At 44.0% G+C, this 15,140-nt stretch overlaps 1 protein-coding gene and 1 long non-coding RNA gene across 5 annotated transcripts in view; one reads left to right on the top strand and one right to left on the bottom strand.

The window, feature by feature from the left end:
* Positions 1-4,193, top strand: part of LOC126868792 (histone lysine demethylase PHF8-like) — a 30,734-nt gene extending 26,541 nt beyond the window's left edge. For all 4 annotated transcript variants that reach the window (XM_050624661.1, XM_050624660.1, XM_050624662.1 and 1 more), the window contains one exon: positions 3,615-4,193. The gene's annotated coding sequence lies outside the window, so the exon portion shown is untranslated. The remainder of the gene's footprint in view (positions 1-3,614) is intronic.
* A 7,481-nt stretch (positions 4,194-11,674) lies between these two features.
* Positions 11,675-14,920, bottom strand: LOC126868818 (uncharacterized). The gene is made up of 2 exons (XR_007690759.1): positions 14,642-14,920; positions 11,675-13,671 (listed from the first exon to the last, which is right to left on the bottom strand). It is a non-coding gene; the product is annotated as an uncharacterized LOC126868818 (long non-coding RNA).
* Positions 14,921-15,140: the final 220 nt, after the last annotated feature.

Raw genomic sequence — 15,140 nt, 5'->3', positions numbered from 1 at the left:
GTATCACTTTCGACGAATAACAAGCGAACCTTGCTTTTGTTTTCAAATATCATAACGTCAGATTAGAATATGAATATACATTATGCTTCTTTGCTTTCAAATACAGTAACGTTAAGTTAAGTTAGAACGTATGTATTAATTTTGTGTTTCATTTTCACATACAATAACGTTAGATTAGGTTAGAATATGAAAGTGAATGTTGACTTTCGTTTTCGGGTACGATAATGTTAAGTTAGATGAGAACATAAACATAAATTATGTCTTTCGTTCTGAAATACAACAACGCTTAGAAACAGAATAGATTAAAATATATTGTTTCCAGATATATATGTGGACGACATCTGGCAAATGTCGTAGCTACTAGCTTCTAGCTACCATCGTCGTGTCCTTGACCGGTCGAATTTAGCACATAGATGGTTGAGTGTAAGAGGTTGGATGAGGTTAGAATCGTGGCTAGAATCGTTGAGAGTAACGAAAAGTTGTTGTCAGAGGGGAAAGAGAGTAGATTCGAATCTGTGACGGTATCGACGAGGCGCGGGACGATGGTGGTGCGACATGGGCCGATCGGGACCAATCGGGACCGCGATACCGGGGGCTCGGCTGTAGCGTTCCTTGCGCATTCCTCGGGCATTCCTCGCGCACGGCCTATCACGAGCTCATAAAGAAGCCGCGTACCTTCTCGGCCGATTTAGTCGCGTACCGTACCTATTGCCGCGTAGCGTGCATCGTGCACCGTACACCGTGCACCTTCCCCGCACGAGCACCACCGACCTTCCATCATCCAAAATTCCTCGAAATCGGACCTATTTATATTCGACTAATCCTTCTTTCCCAACTTGTGACTACATACTGCTCGTTAAGTCGCGGTCAATTAAAATTGTTTTTCGTTATATCCTCGACTCAAGCAACGATCTGCAACAGCTATCGTTGTAAATCGGCCAAGGATTCCGGAAAAGCAAAACTTTGGCGTTTCTGCCAGCAAACTATCGTCGAGTCGTAAGTATCGAACGATCGATCGAGACCTCGTAAGGAAGGAAGCAGACGACAGCAGTGTCGGTAACAGAGATCGAGGAATCGTTAGGCGCGTAGGTATTACGTTGCAGCGATGACCTTTCTGCCCTCGAAATTGTATAGTTTTACGATATCGCGTGTCCGCGTCGCGTAAACGATCCACTCGGCTGATCAATTCTCGTGGCGATTCCGTCTATTCTCTTGGCTAGAGAATCGAATTGAAAATCGTGAATCCAATGAAATCGTCGTTGGAATGGCGAGATGCGGCACTGTGACCACGTGTACTTGCGTCAGAAAGTCAGCTGGAACGAGAGACAGGTTTAAAAAAATGTTATTCGTGGAAATGAAACGGTTGGTCGATGCACGTTTTATCCGCGTGATAGTAAACGCGTGAATGTTATTGCGATCGCGGCTAAATACCTTGTGTTTAATGGGTGTTGCTTTAAATTTAAACCTATATAGGTATATTCCAGCTGCAATTGGCGGTTGGTCTGTTTCAAGCAGTCTAATCGAGTTGTCGCTGTTACCGCCACCATTGTCGTTACCGTCTTCGTTCGGATTACAGTAATTGCAATCGTCATGACTTGGACGTGTTCGCGGCATATTGTCCTCGTGATCGTCATTCTCTTTTTTAATTCCCACCTGTTTTTTCATTCTCGCCAGCTGCACCGTCTATTTCAAAGTCGTGAACTTTCAATCGAGATTGTACAGCTTGTCTCTGTTATATATTGTGAGATAGAATTCTATCGCATATTTTCGATTGTGTCGTGTCTTAAGAAATGAAATCTTCGATTTGTTTGAAAGATAAAACCCTAACATATATTTCTGATTCGTCGAAATTCAGATAACGAGACAACTAAATACACATAATTTTCACAGGTGAATAAAATCATCTGTCTGTGGCGGATTACACGTGCCAACTCTGTCGCTCGCCACTCTTTATGCAACATTTCGCAGCGGTTTCTTTCGCCGTTTCACCGACGGCCTCCAATTAACGAGATTGCTGGTGAAACGGCGCCGCGATAAATCCTCCAAGCGATTCGCGATGCGTATTCGACCTTGCTCGTTCGTTTCTCATGGAAATTTCCCTAATCGGCCTAATGCGATCGCGCGTATCGCCAACAAGATCGTTGGTCGATTTTGCGCTCGTCGATAGCGTCGTTTATCACCTTGACGAACGATTCTGACGCAAAGCCAACGAAAATGCGAGTCGATCCAGATGGGCATACACGTTGACGAGATAATCGGCTCTTCTTTCCACTCGACGAATCTTGAACATCGGTCCAACCGACCAGCGGAAGGAACACGCGTTTACGATTAGGCGTCAGTGATTGGTAACCGGCACGTTATTTTTAAGCGGTCATACCGCCAATAGCTCTTTCGCCTTCTATTCAATGACGCGAATAGAATGGCGCGATTTGTTCCGTTTCCTCTTTGGTTCTGCCGACCCTCGTTGCGGCCATTTCTCCGACTGTTGCATCAAATGGGTGGTCGAGCTTCGTCGCTCGCCTCTCGGTTCCGTTTGATTTTCAAATAATTTTTTTATTCGTCGGCTCGATCGATTCCAAATAAAAAAGAGTGGATTCGTACATTGAAATTTTTGTTCAGACAGCTCACAATTGGAGTAATATTTTTTTTATTTATGATTTAGTTCTCTGTGAGGTTTCATTTATAGAGAGGGAGTGACGATAGGACAATTTGCATCAACAAGGAGATAGTTTCTATACTTAAATTGTATTTATCGGAAGAGAAAGAAAGTTCACTACACGATTACTGCATGAATATCAGTCGATTATAAATTTATAAGGTCTTTCGTTTATTTACTCAAAATACTGGGAAATGGAGCAGTCTACTTATTGTGACAATTAACAAGAGACGGCCGCAATGATTCAGATTTCCTGGCTGTTAATGTGCATGTCAATGAGTTAACAAGGAAAAACGAGTTGGCTTGTTACTCGGATTTCCAGTTTCTTGTACATAACGTTATCTCCTTTGTAATCGGAAAAAGTGCGAATAATAAAATCACGAAGCAAAGTTATGATTCTGTTTCTTACAATTTACATATTCGTACGACGGGAGTTTGGTAATTTTTTAAAACGACAAGAGCTCGGCTAATAAACAGATAAATTGGTATTAAGCGAAATTTCGTTCATGTAAATGGAGCTTTACGGCATGGACATTTCTGAACAAATAACGTTGATTAACTTTTAAAGGAAACGTGGAATTTCACAAAATCTGTATATTATTATCTAAATATTATTATATACAATTTTCTGTCATCCTTTCTAATAATTCTCAACTCAAACTTATTCCAATCGCAATCAATCCAAACTTACAGCGCAAAGTACGAGATATCTCGTAGTAAGCAATGGATGGGTTAAAGTAGGACGAGTATCGTTCACTGAAAAATGTTAAATAACGCGAATAATTAGATAACACACGCCGTAAAGTGGAAAACCTGTTATTCGATGCTTAATAGGTCTTCACATCGTTGTACGATATTTGGCAGAAGTGAAATGTCGCGTGCCACAGGCAAATCGTATAAACCAAACGCGACAGTGGGGGTGTTAAAGATTAATCGAAGCACGAATTTTCTGTTTCAGGGAGGATGATGCGGCCTTGGAGCTGAGACCGCCCCGCAGACTGCGTCAGACGGAAGGTCCGGTACCACAACCGATCTCCAAAAAGTAAGAAAAGCTCTAATATCGTCTCGCGTCTCGACCTTTCCACGTTGCTAGCGTACTCGCAAACAACTCGAGTATCAGAAACGAAACGATAGAACAAAGCGTTACGAAAAAAAAAAAAAAAAGAGCGAATACAAAAAAAAGCAGAGCTTAAGCGTGCGAGAGGGGGGAGAGAGAGAGAGAGAGAAAGGGTGAAAGGAGGCGACAGAAAGAAGCGGACGGAGAGCACAGGTGGTAACCAGAGCTAAGAAGAAGAAGGAGGAGCAGAGACTGAAATAGGAAGGGCGAAGAAACGAATGCTTTCGAACTGAGACGGTGTATAGGTCGTCGAAACTATACAGGGTATGTTGCAGCGGTAAACAGACGATCGAACGAAGAATTTAAGAAAGTTGGTTCGAGTGGCGCGCTTACTGCCGCATCGTTGTCTTGCGAATTCGAAGCAAAAGAGGAACTTGTTGAAAGGAGGGAAGTAGAGGAGACAAAGAAAAGGAAGAGACAGTCGACCGAGATAAGAAGAGGGATCGTGTGAAAGGGTCGGCCGGGTGGAGAAAAAAATGGCTTGCAGCTGCACGCGCTGCGGTTCGACGAATATGCTGCTGAGTGCTGTGTTCCTCGCGTTTCTCGTCGTTGCTCCGTGTTACGCTAGCACAGAGAAGGCAAGCTACGTGAAACCGCCTCCGTGTCAGAGGTAAGTACACCATCTAGAAGCTAACGCGTAGAAGTCGCCGAGGTAGCCGTGTCCGCGATGCTCGTATCTCGAGCCGAGAACCGCTCTTCGCTGTCGCGTTTTCTCTACCTTTCTCTCCTCTTTTCGCCTCGTGCCCTGCCACGCGTCCTTTCGTCCCGTTTTCCTCGCGCGGTTCCGTTGGCGCGCGTTAATCAACGTCTTTTTTTGCCATCGAATCTATCGTATAGCGCAGAACGGCCTCAGAAGCGGCATTTCGCGGCCAAAATCGAACTTTTGAAACTGGATATTCGTAGCAAGAATCTCGTACAACTGCCGCGTCTCGTAACCAGACTGCGGATATTTGTGTAAATACGCGGATACAGATATATCTCGCGAAGCACAGTTATTTACATACCTGTGCGTGTTATGAACGTTTTGTTATTTACGTGCGTGCAAAGAGCGTAAGCTTTATTGTAATTTGAACCTTGAGAAGATGGATAAAAAGATAATTGGTAGTAATGGGCGTCGGACTTTTTTATACGAATGTTTACACCGATGTTGAGTTACACGAGCGTGTAAATTTTACTTCCAACAAATTCTAAATCTTCGCAAACCCTAACAAACAGACGTCCGAGCAATTTTTCACGTTCTGGCTACGCGTACCAAATTTCAGAAATTATGGCGTAAAAATTCGTACTTTGGTCGAAACGAACTCCGACGACGAAAGAATTTTTCCCTCGCTTCTTCGCCATCGCTGGCTTTATCGTTAGAACTAAACGCTGTTTAATCGAAATTGACGATGGTCGAACGTATTTCTTTTTTGCACAAATCGCTTAGATTAGTACTTGGACGTTAATGCGTGCTATCTATTGCATAAAGATAAATGGCCGTCTTTCATCGTCGAACAAAGTCATTGCCTGTCGACCGCGTTTCTTCTTTCATTTTGCCAGGTTTCGAGAGATACGTTCGCCGTGGCTTCTCGAATAGCATCGTTCGCCTGATCCATTAGTTTTCGCGTATTGGCATACACTTTACTTTGAACGTCACTCCGTAAAAGCTATTGGTTGACTAAAAATTGCTATTCGAGAAGCCAATACCGAACGTACCTTGCGAGATCTGGCAACATGTAACGAGAAACGCGATAGACACCAACTGGTGATCGTTCATTTCTAAGCGGACGCCTTTCTTGATATTATACACCATAGGAACAGTGACTGCAAACAATATTGGCACGCACCCTTATTTATCATCGTGAAGCGTTCTTCGTCGTGTTCTATACATATCATTTTCACAGTACGAAATTTAATATACTCGGGCCTAACCGATTAGTACGTAAATATTTTAAGGAATACGATGGCGTGGCAAAATACTTTCTGCAGTCGCCACCGTAAATCCGTCCAAGTATGAACGAACGATTTGCGCTAAAAGAAACTTTTGCTTTATTTTATCTGTAATTTTATTTGTTTTATTTGTTTTATGCGGCTTAACGTGCATACAAATCGATCGATCGTATATTCTCTCTGGCTCGTACCATCGGTGTCAACTCTAGTAAATTTAGATGTTGCTTCTCTCGCGGACAGAATAATACATCGGTATAAATATGTTTGTAATTTTGGCGACGAAATAGCGCATCCGAGACCACCGTGTATCGTCTGCGCGAAGCTAGCACTTCACGCGCTCGTTGCGTAACCGGATGACTCGCGAGTCCCGGCCATTGAAACGAGGAATTCTCGTGTCCGGCATTGTCGTCACTCGTGGCAGCGCGCAAAAGGCGATCCGATGATCGACACGCGCGATCTCATCGCGTGACTTTCGACGAAATTAGTCGCGATTCTTTCGTTCGCAAACCGGACTAATCTTATCGACCGGAAATAGATGTTCGATCGTCTGCAAGTTGATATTATTTGCGAACGCACGACTCCTGCTGATTCATCGTCGAGGAGAATGCCAACGAAATTGGTTCGTTCTCGTCGCGCGTTTTCTCAGCTTCCTCGGCGAATCGCGGAATCGTCGCGAATTACAAGATCCCGGCGAAGTTGCAGCCAGCGAGAAACGGCCTTAACAATGAACTTGGCCGAACGAAGCTGCGCGTGCCTCGCCTAAATTAGCGTGTTCCGCAAGTACAATGAACGTGACCTTAACGCGCGATACGTCGAACGAACCGAGCACCGTATTTGCGAGGTTTACGAGCGATTTCTCTTGCATTCGTTCGTCCCTACTCGGCTCGGCTCGGCTCGGCTCGGCTAACGAGGCCGATGATGTTTCGCTGAACGTTTCTTTGTTCGGATTAGTCGAATTACACGAAATCCGTGTTTTTTCAACTCTGTCGAGTATTTTTAATAGAAAATAAGAAATAAACATCGGGTAACACGTAATATGATGATCGCATAGTAAACGATTGTAACGCTCGTAGTAAGTATCGGAACAGTCGTGTAAACTTTTTACGAACACGTGTGCGTCTCTTATACGTAACGTCGCGAAGTCGCATACGTAAAATTTGTTTACGATAAACGTTCGAATGCTTTCGCGAGTCATTGCTATAACTTAGAATCGACTAAATGCTTATGCTTCTGGACAGGAATATCTGCAAAATGTTAATTACGAGCTTGATTACAATCTGAACGGAATAAGAATAGACCTGGCTGACAGAGCCAAGGAAAAATCGGCTTGGTTTTCAAAACTAATATTAGCGAGTACGAAACTGAAAATAACGTTATACAATAAGCTTGGCGATCGCTGTTACTTCCAAGAAATCACCGCATCCTCGTTTGAAGCTAGAAAGCGGATTTCTAGCGAGACGAGCGGAATCCAAGTAAAACAACGGGTTTGTATCGACGTTTTTTAAACGAGCTTTGCAATAACGTTCTTCTAAGCGCTTGAATTTTATTGCCGTGATCAACGAGGACGAGAACAGAAACTGGCAAAGAATATTTCAAGCCAAGTAAATAGAACGGTTTCAAGTTACTCGAATTGATCCGAACGAGGCGTTGCGTTTCAGCCGCGTACGATAGCTTATCATAAAGGTGGTAAACATCAGCTACGAACGAGATAATGGATTAGCCACGTTATCGTAGCGAGATCACAGTTTTACAAAGACTCTCGTTTGTCGACGAGATGCGCGATAACCAAAGCACACGTGATTAGTTCGATTCGCACGACGCGTTACTACACCGCGTGCGTTCCTATAACGCGTCCGCAGGAAAATTTGATTATCACGATGGCGATGAAATTGAACGAAACAAAATGGAATTGGACGAAGCGCTCCAGCTTCGGATTATTTACACGTCACTTTAATCAAAATAAGAGCCACCGGGTTAATTGATTGGTCTATGAAAAGATTGGTCACGACGAATATCGAGGGATCACGTTGCGTTAACGCGACGTATCATTTGCAACTTTGCGCCATCGATTTAGTTTCTTTTCGGTCTGCTTTTTAACGTTGCAAAGAGAGAAAAGAAATTCCACGAATTCGATCGACGCTGCTTCCATGCAGATCCTATAACTTGCGAATACTCGGAAACTTTTCTTTTTATCGCCATTTGTTATCCCGCGCGAATGTTTCAAACGATGCAACGTTCGAGAGACGGTTCGTCGTTCGGATATTCGCGCGACACGTGTGGAGGTCGATATCGCTGGGAATTTTCGTTCCACGCTTACGTGGAAGAGTATCGTAAATCCTTGACCAAATCCTGAGACTCGTGTGATCGGAAATTGCTCGTGACGTTGGACGGTGCCTCGTTAACGAGAAGAATACGACGAGTTCGGGGAAATCCGCAGATTTCTACGATACGGATTCGACGTAGACGAGCGACGCGTATTCCTTGAGAAGATTTATTTCAATTAGAAAACTACGGGTAAATGGCTTTGCTACGATCTTATCTTACGATATAACATCGAACAGAATACCGTGGCTCGATTAAATTGATATTCCTAGAGCGAATACAAAGCAATAAAACTGTCGTTTGCAATCGTAAATATGTTTACTTGCTTCTCGCGTTATCTAACGAACTGATGAAACGCGCGTGAAATTGGCGAAAGAAACGTCGCTCGTCTGCGTTGGACCACAAGACGTAAGGGCTGGTAGGAACGAGACGCAAGCTTATCGAGACACACAGCTAGCGAATTCTAGCTCGTTTCGACCGGAATTTGTCGTCTGATTCTATCGAACGTGGATGAATCGGAAAATCAGCGTACTGATGGGACATACGCGTGCGTTTCTGTGGCTTGCAGCGATATTTACTGCCATGGCGAGCTGCTGCACACGATACAGATGGCCTCGATCTACAAGGACTCGAAAACGTTCGTCGACATGAAGATGAAATACTCGCCGAACGAGACGCTGCTCTTATTTCGCGAATTCATGGAACGCGTGGATCAAGCACCGACCAGGAACCAGATCGAACAATTCATCAACAACACGTTCGACCAAGAAGGATCCGAGTTCGAGGAATGGAACCCAGTGGACTGGACCAGCCAACCGAAGTTTCTTAACAAAATCCACGACCACGATCTTCGCAAATTTGCCTCTGACTTGAACCAAATTTGGAAGATGTTGGGACGAAAGATGAAGGACGACGTGCGGATCAACGAGGATCGATATTCCATCATCTACGTGCCGAATCCAGTGATCGTCCCCGGCGGCCGATTCCGCGAGTTCTACTACTGGGACTCGTACTGGATCGTGAAGGGGCTGCTGCTTTCGGAGATGTACACCACCGTCAAAGGAATGCTAACCAATTTCGTCTCGCTGGTGGACAAGATCGGTTTCATCCCGAACGGAGGCAGAATTTACTACGCCAGGAGATCTCAACCTCCCATGTTGATTCCTATGGTCGAAGAGTATCTGAAGGTGACCAACGACTACAAATGGCTGGAAGATAATCTTCACCTTCTAGAGAAGGAGTTCGAATTTTGGATGACCAATAGGACGGTGGACGTTGAAGTGGATGGAGTCAAATACACTTTAGCCAGATTCTTCGAGGAGTCTTCGGGACCTCGACCAGAATCCTACAAGTAAGTAAGTTGACCAGAATGTCCTAAGAGAAGAGTGGATTCTTGATTTTCCCTACGCAGTCCTGTCTCGTCCTCTTCGTTCTCACCTCTGCCTTTCTCTTCCTTCTTCGGTGCTTTCGTCGCCGATCCTTCGTCGCGACCGAATCTCGTAACGCGTTCTAACGAGCACATTTCTACCGACCAGAGAGGATTACCTGACCAGCCAAAGTTTTCGCACGAACGAAGAGAAGGACAACTATTACGCGGAATTGAAGACCGCGGCCGAGTCCGGCTGGGACTTTTCTAGTCGATGGTTCATACTAGACGGCACGAACAAAGGTAAAGCAGCCGCGCGTTGTTTTTTCGCCTTGTCTCGAAAGCGAGTCCAAGTTCGCGAATTCGAAGATGAAACGATTCCTCAGATTCGTCCCGTTGACGATCGGTAGTCGCTGTTTCGCTCGCGTCGTTGCTGTTCTCCGCGCGGCTCTTTGCGATCGAACGCGCGAATTATATCGCAACGCGTATTTTCAACGAGATGATGCGTAATTTTCGAAAAGGAAGGTAGATTCTCGGAAAAAAGACGTCCGGAGGTGCATAAGCGTAAAGAAGACGAGGAGAACAGCGAGATTAGAGATTACTTCGTATCAGACTCTCGTATCGCTCGGTAGTACGTGCGTAATTTCATACGAATACAAAGAATTAACGCTACAATCACGAAACGCGGAACTCGATAAAACTTTTCATCGGAAGACAAGGTATATGCAAATACTTTTCGTAGCCACGTCTGTGTCGAGCGTATCGTATCCTGTAGCGTCGCCGTGTCCCATTCACGATGAGTAGCAACGCGGCCACTCTACGAACTTCTTGTTTAGGTAACCTGACGAACTTGAAAACGAGATACATTATCCCCGTGGACCTGAATTCGATAATATATCGAAACGCGCAGCTGCTAGAACAATACAATCAAAGGATGGGCAACGAGACCAAGGCCGCGTACTACCGGAAAAGAGCAGAGGACTGGAAAAGAGCGGTCACGGCTGTACTGTGGCACGACGAAGTCGGTGCTTGGCTCGATTACGACTTACTGAACGACATCAAAAGAGATTATTTTTATCCGACGAATGTTCTACCGCTTTGGACCGATTGTTACGACATCGCAAAGAGAGAGGAATACATAGCGAAGGTGCTCAAGTATCTAGAGAAAAATCAAATAATGTTAAATTTGGGCGGTATACCGACCACCCTCGAACACTCTGGTGAACAATGGGATTACCCGAATGCCTGGCCGCCCTTGCAATACTTTGTCATCATGTCGTTGAATAACACCGGAGACCCGTGGGCGCAGAGGCTCGCCTACGAGATCAGCCAACGATGGGTTCGCAGCAACTGGAAGGCGTTCAACGAGACGCACAGCATGTTCGAGAAGGTAACGCAAAATTTCATGGGATCTAGATAAACTTAGGTAACTGTAAACGAATAGACCGTCTGTGACATGTTCGTTTCACAGTATGACGCCACGGTATCAGGCGGTCACGGAGGTGGCGGTGAGTACGAGGTGCAACTAGGTTTCGGTTGGAGCAACGGGATCATCATGGACTTGCTGAACAAGTACGGAGATAGACTGACAGCCGAAGATCGTTTCGTAATAGTGCAGAGCTTGGCCCCACCAGCGGTCGTCGTTTCGACCGCCGGTCAAGTGATGACCGGTATTCTCGCCCTCGTAATATCGTTGGCCGCGGGATTCATCGGGTGAGGTGAGTCTCGTTCCCCTCTCGTTTTTTAGCTGCAGCCTTAGCTTAATTCCGTACGGGGATACGTGTGTCGATGGTACTTATCACCGCTGTAAAGAATAAAAAAAAAAGGTGGAAAATTAATCAGATTCAGAAGTGCCTACGTACGTTTACATCGGCGAAACAGAAATTTCACAATACCTAGGAATGGTGTAATAAATTATTCCATTCGCATAAACATCTCATCGTTCTCTCTCTAGTTTTCCAACTAAGAAACAAATAATCGACACCCAGCCATTCTATTACAATTAAATATTGTATCACGTGGGTATTTCTCTCCTGGACACGTATCTCGTACACGTATCACGGTACACGTGTGGAATTAGTTATGGCCTTTCTATCGCTGAATAATACGTCACTCGTCTCTTCTCTTTGCTTTATGTTTCAGATATCCTTACGTGCGCGGTCTGTCGCATCTATCCGTCTATCTGTCGATCTGTAGGGGAATCTTTGCGAAATCAAGCCGTCTTTTATCGTTACTATGTAGTAGTATTAATCGATCGTAAACGCATAGATCCAAGAATTATCCCTGTTTGCTATCGATCGTTTTTTCCCTTTGCGTTAACAGGTCGACGTCCAAGGGAAAAGCCGAGACGTATCTTGGCTATTGTTACGGTCATAAACGGTTTATCCAAAGTCGTAACGTTTCCCTGTTGCCGCTAATTATCTAGCAATTATCTTAAACGAACATCGCTCGAGATTATCGATGATATTCCTTTCGAGCGCGGTATCGTGACAAGCTACAACATATTTCTCTATTCCATCCTGTGTCTCCGCATCGTGTCGCGTGCAATATTCTGTGATTTTCGTAACGCCTCTTCGCTGGTCGAGGACGCGCTTCTACGATAACGATCTTTCGGTTCAACTCGGTTGACTCGCGGATCAGACCACGTGCGCATTAACGTGTACGTTAATTCGCGTAGAGGAATAGCCGAATGAGGGATTTCGCCATAACTTTCAGTATTAATTGAGTTGTATAGCTTTGCGTCGCCGTCAACGTATCCAGCTGAAAAGCGAATCACGCGTATGAATTTGAATAACAACGGTGTAAGGAAATCTTGTATGAAAGGGTGGGAGGAGGAGCTTATATAAAGCACGTATAGCTACGAAAGCTTACGTAAAGTATGTATAGCACCGACGAAGTACGCGGAGTATTCTGCAAAGTATTTTTGAATTAGGCGCGCCGCGTCTAAACGTTGTAAGACAAATGTTGTTGACTTTGAAAAACACCTGTTGGTGTTTGGTGAAAAACAATTATGGTGAAAGGATCGAGAGCGAGAATAGTAGCGCCTTGTAGTAGATCTTGTCTAGTCAATCCGATCACCGTGCTACATCGTGCGTGTACCAAAGAGACCTTATCAAGAACCCATCTCCGAACCAGGCTACTCCTCAAGAAGTATTTATTTTTCTACGTTTCGCGGCTAGCAATGACGATTCTTTATTGGAATAATCGCTACTATTAGATTTACGGGATCTCCAAGTATCGGGTAATATAGCGTGTAAGTTCGCTTTTAAGTATCGACACGTTGCATTAGCAATACGTCAGGATTTGTCGTCTTAGTTTTCAATATATTTATTTAAAGGGTAACGTAACAGTTAACGTAACAGAGTATAGCGTTCGCTGGTAACGCTCGACGCTTACAATTAGACCAACTATTTCGTGATAGTAGTTGAATCGTTCGAATATGTAAATTTTATTAGTAAATACGTTCGTTCCACGCGTCCTAGCGGGTCGTTGATCGATCCGTAAAGCAGGATGGGGGTGATGGTTGCAGGACGACGAAACGAAGTAGAAACGACAAACGAGACAGAGTAAAAGAAACGTCGCTCGTATGAAAAAGGTAAACGGAGACCGTCTTCGGTTGTTTCCGGTCAACGATATCGGCATGCTTCCTCTTACCTAGGTTTACCTGCGTGTGTGCTGATTTTTAAATAAAGAGTATATATTAATCAGAAAATTTACCTAACCTGTTCCTCTAAAGTTGCGTCCTCGTTGAAGCGATTGAACAACGAGGATCTTCTTATTCAAGTTGCATGAAAAAGTTACGGGTCGTTGCTCGGTGTTCTTTCATGTTCCCTCGCGTTTCTGTTGCTAATGACGAAGCTTGGTGCTTGTTGCCTGTTTCCGTAATGTCGAAGACCGTGGCTGAAAGTAAGAAACACGCAGCAACGCGTTGCAACAGAAACGAACGTTCCTTCAGCGTGTACAGTTTGTCGACTATTTTACAACGCATTTGAATGTAGACGATTTATTAAAAACAATTTTCGCTTTGAAATCGGAAAAGAGAACTCCGAATGTCTAATTTTACGATTCGATATTTGTTTAATTTCGCTCGGAACATGCAGCAACGACAGGCAACGAAAAGCTGCTCGGTGTTGCTTCAGCGAGGACGCAGCCTATCGTCTCTCCGATCCTCAAAATTTATCCCTTTGGACAAATCCAAATCCATTTCGCATATCCATTTAAATAAACTCGCATTTTTCCAACTGCAGCTATTTATTCGCGCCACTGTGCCGGTTGATCGTGCTGAAAAACGACGCATAAAAGTGAACGTGACTCTTTCTCGCATAACATTTCTCTTTTATCTCTTTTCTCTGTTTGTCTTTGTTATCGTTAAACACATAAAATGGACTCATTTCGAGAACGTGGAATGACGACGTTAGAACTCGATCGTATTGTCGAGACAATCGACATTGACTGTCTGACGGTTACGCCGATTTCATGGCGACGCACGGAACACCGGAAGTCGCAATGATATACGTAACACACGCTCGCTATATCGCGCCGACGTAACCGCGATCGGTAAACCAACGCGAAACAACATTTTCTCGTCGCGACTTTTCGATTCTACACGATCTACATAATCTATCGTTGTATTTTATTAGTAAACGGATAACGAAAACAATTCGTTCGATCTGAGAACGTCGAACAAAAGTTTATTAGTCGTTTGATCGTTTATCGATAGAACAACGATACGTTTCAAGCGTTGGTCGCGTAGAGTCGCGTGAATCCCATGGACCTAACATTAACATACATACGCTCACATACGATGGCTCACGAAAGTATTCGAACACTCGTAGAAACTCTTGGAATATGTTACGTATGTTATGGAAAAGATTTTGCATGACACGAGATCATCGATAAAGTTTGAAACAAGTTTGAAAAAGTTACAAGATATTTCTTGCAAACATGCGCTTCGTTAAAGCTATTATTTAAACAGTCGTGTATCTATTATGTTATTGTCATTTTTAATGTATTTAAATTATATTACATTTTTACAAACTATATGCTTACAGCAAATATCTTGTGACTCCTATGTAAATTTTTAGACTGCTTTCAAATTCTATCACCGTGATTACGATACTTGTGATTCGTTATAAAATTTCGAAAAGTTTCGTATGTTGTAGGTATATGCGTAATATATTTTGAAAAACTTTCTACGATAAACGTTTAAATACTTCTGCGAGTCAAATACTTTTCTCATCACTGTACGTACACGTGTTCATACGGACGTGACGGGAACGCATCGTCGAAGCACTTGACACGAGTTCTCACAGAATCGATCTTCAAGATGGTGTATCCTCTTTAACGCGTATATCGCCAATTGCGCTTCGTTTCTTCCTGAAATATTACAGAACGATATTACGCGATTCCCTCGGCAAAGTCGATAGCAAACGGTGGATGATTCTTAAATATCTCGCATAACGATACAAATCGATGGAATAGGAATTAGGGATCGCGATTGACAATCGACTAATCGAATCGTTTGCTACGTTTACAGAATGGTGGTTTACAAAAGGCGGCACTACTATGTTCCTGGACCGTCGACGATGCCAAACAAGAGAAAAGTGATCTCACCGACCGGAAACGTTTATCGAAAGAGGATCGCCTACACTGAATTGAAGGACATGAACAATGATTGACGACCGTTGCTCTTTTAGAAAGCCGATTCGTTTAAAGAGACTCTTAAAGCGCAACAAGAGCACAAGAAGACC

This window comes from Bombus huntii, chromosome 8, assembly GCF_024542735.1.
Source record: "Bombus huntii isolate Logan2020A chromosome 8, iyBomHunt1.1, whole genome shotgun sequence".
In the NCBI taxonomy this organism is placed as follows: Eukaryota; Metazoa; Arthropoda; class Insecta; order Hymenoptera; family Apidae; genus Bombus; species Bombus huntii.
The sequence above is the reverse complement of the archived record's forward strand: the minus strand, read 5'-3'. Positions and strand labels throughout refer to the sequence as shown.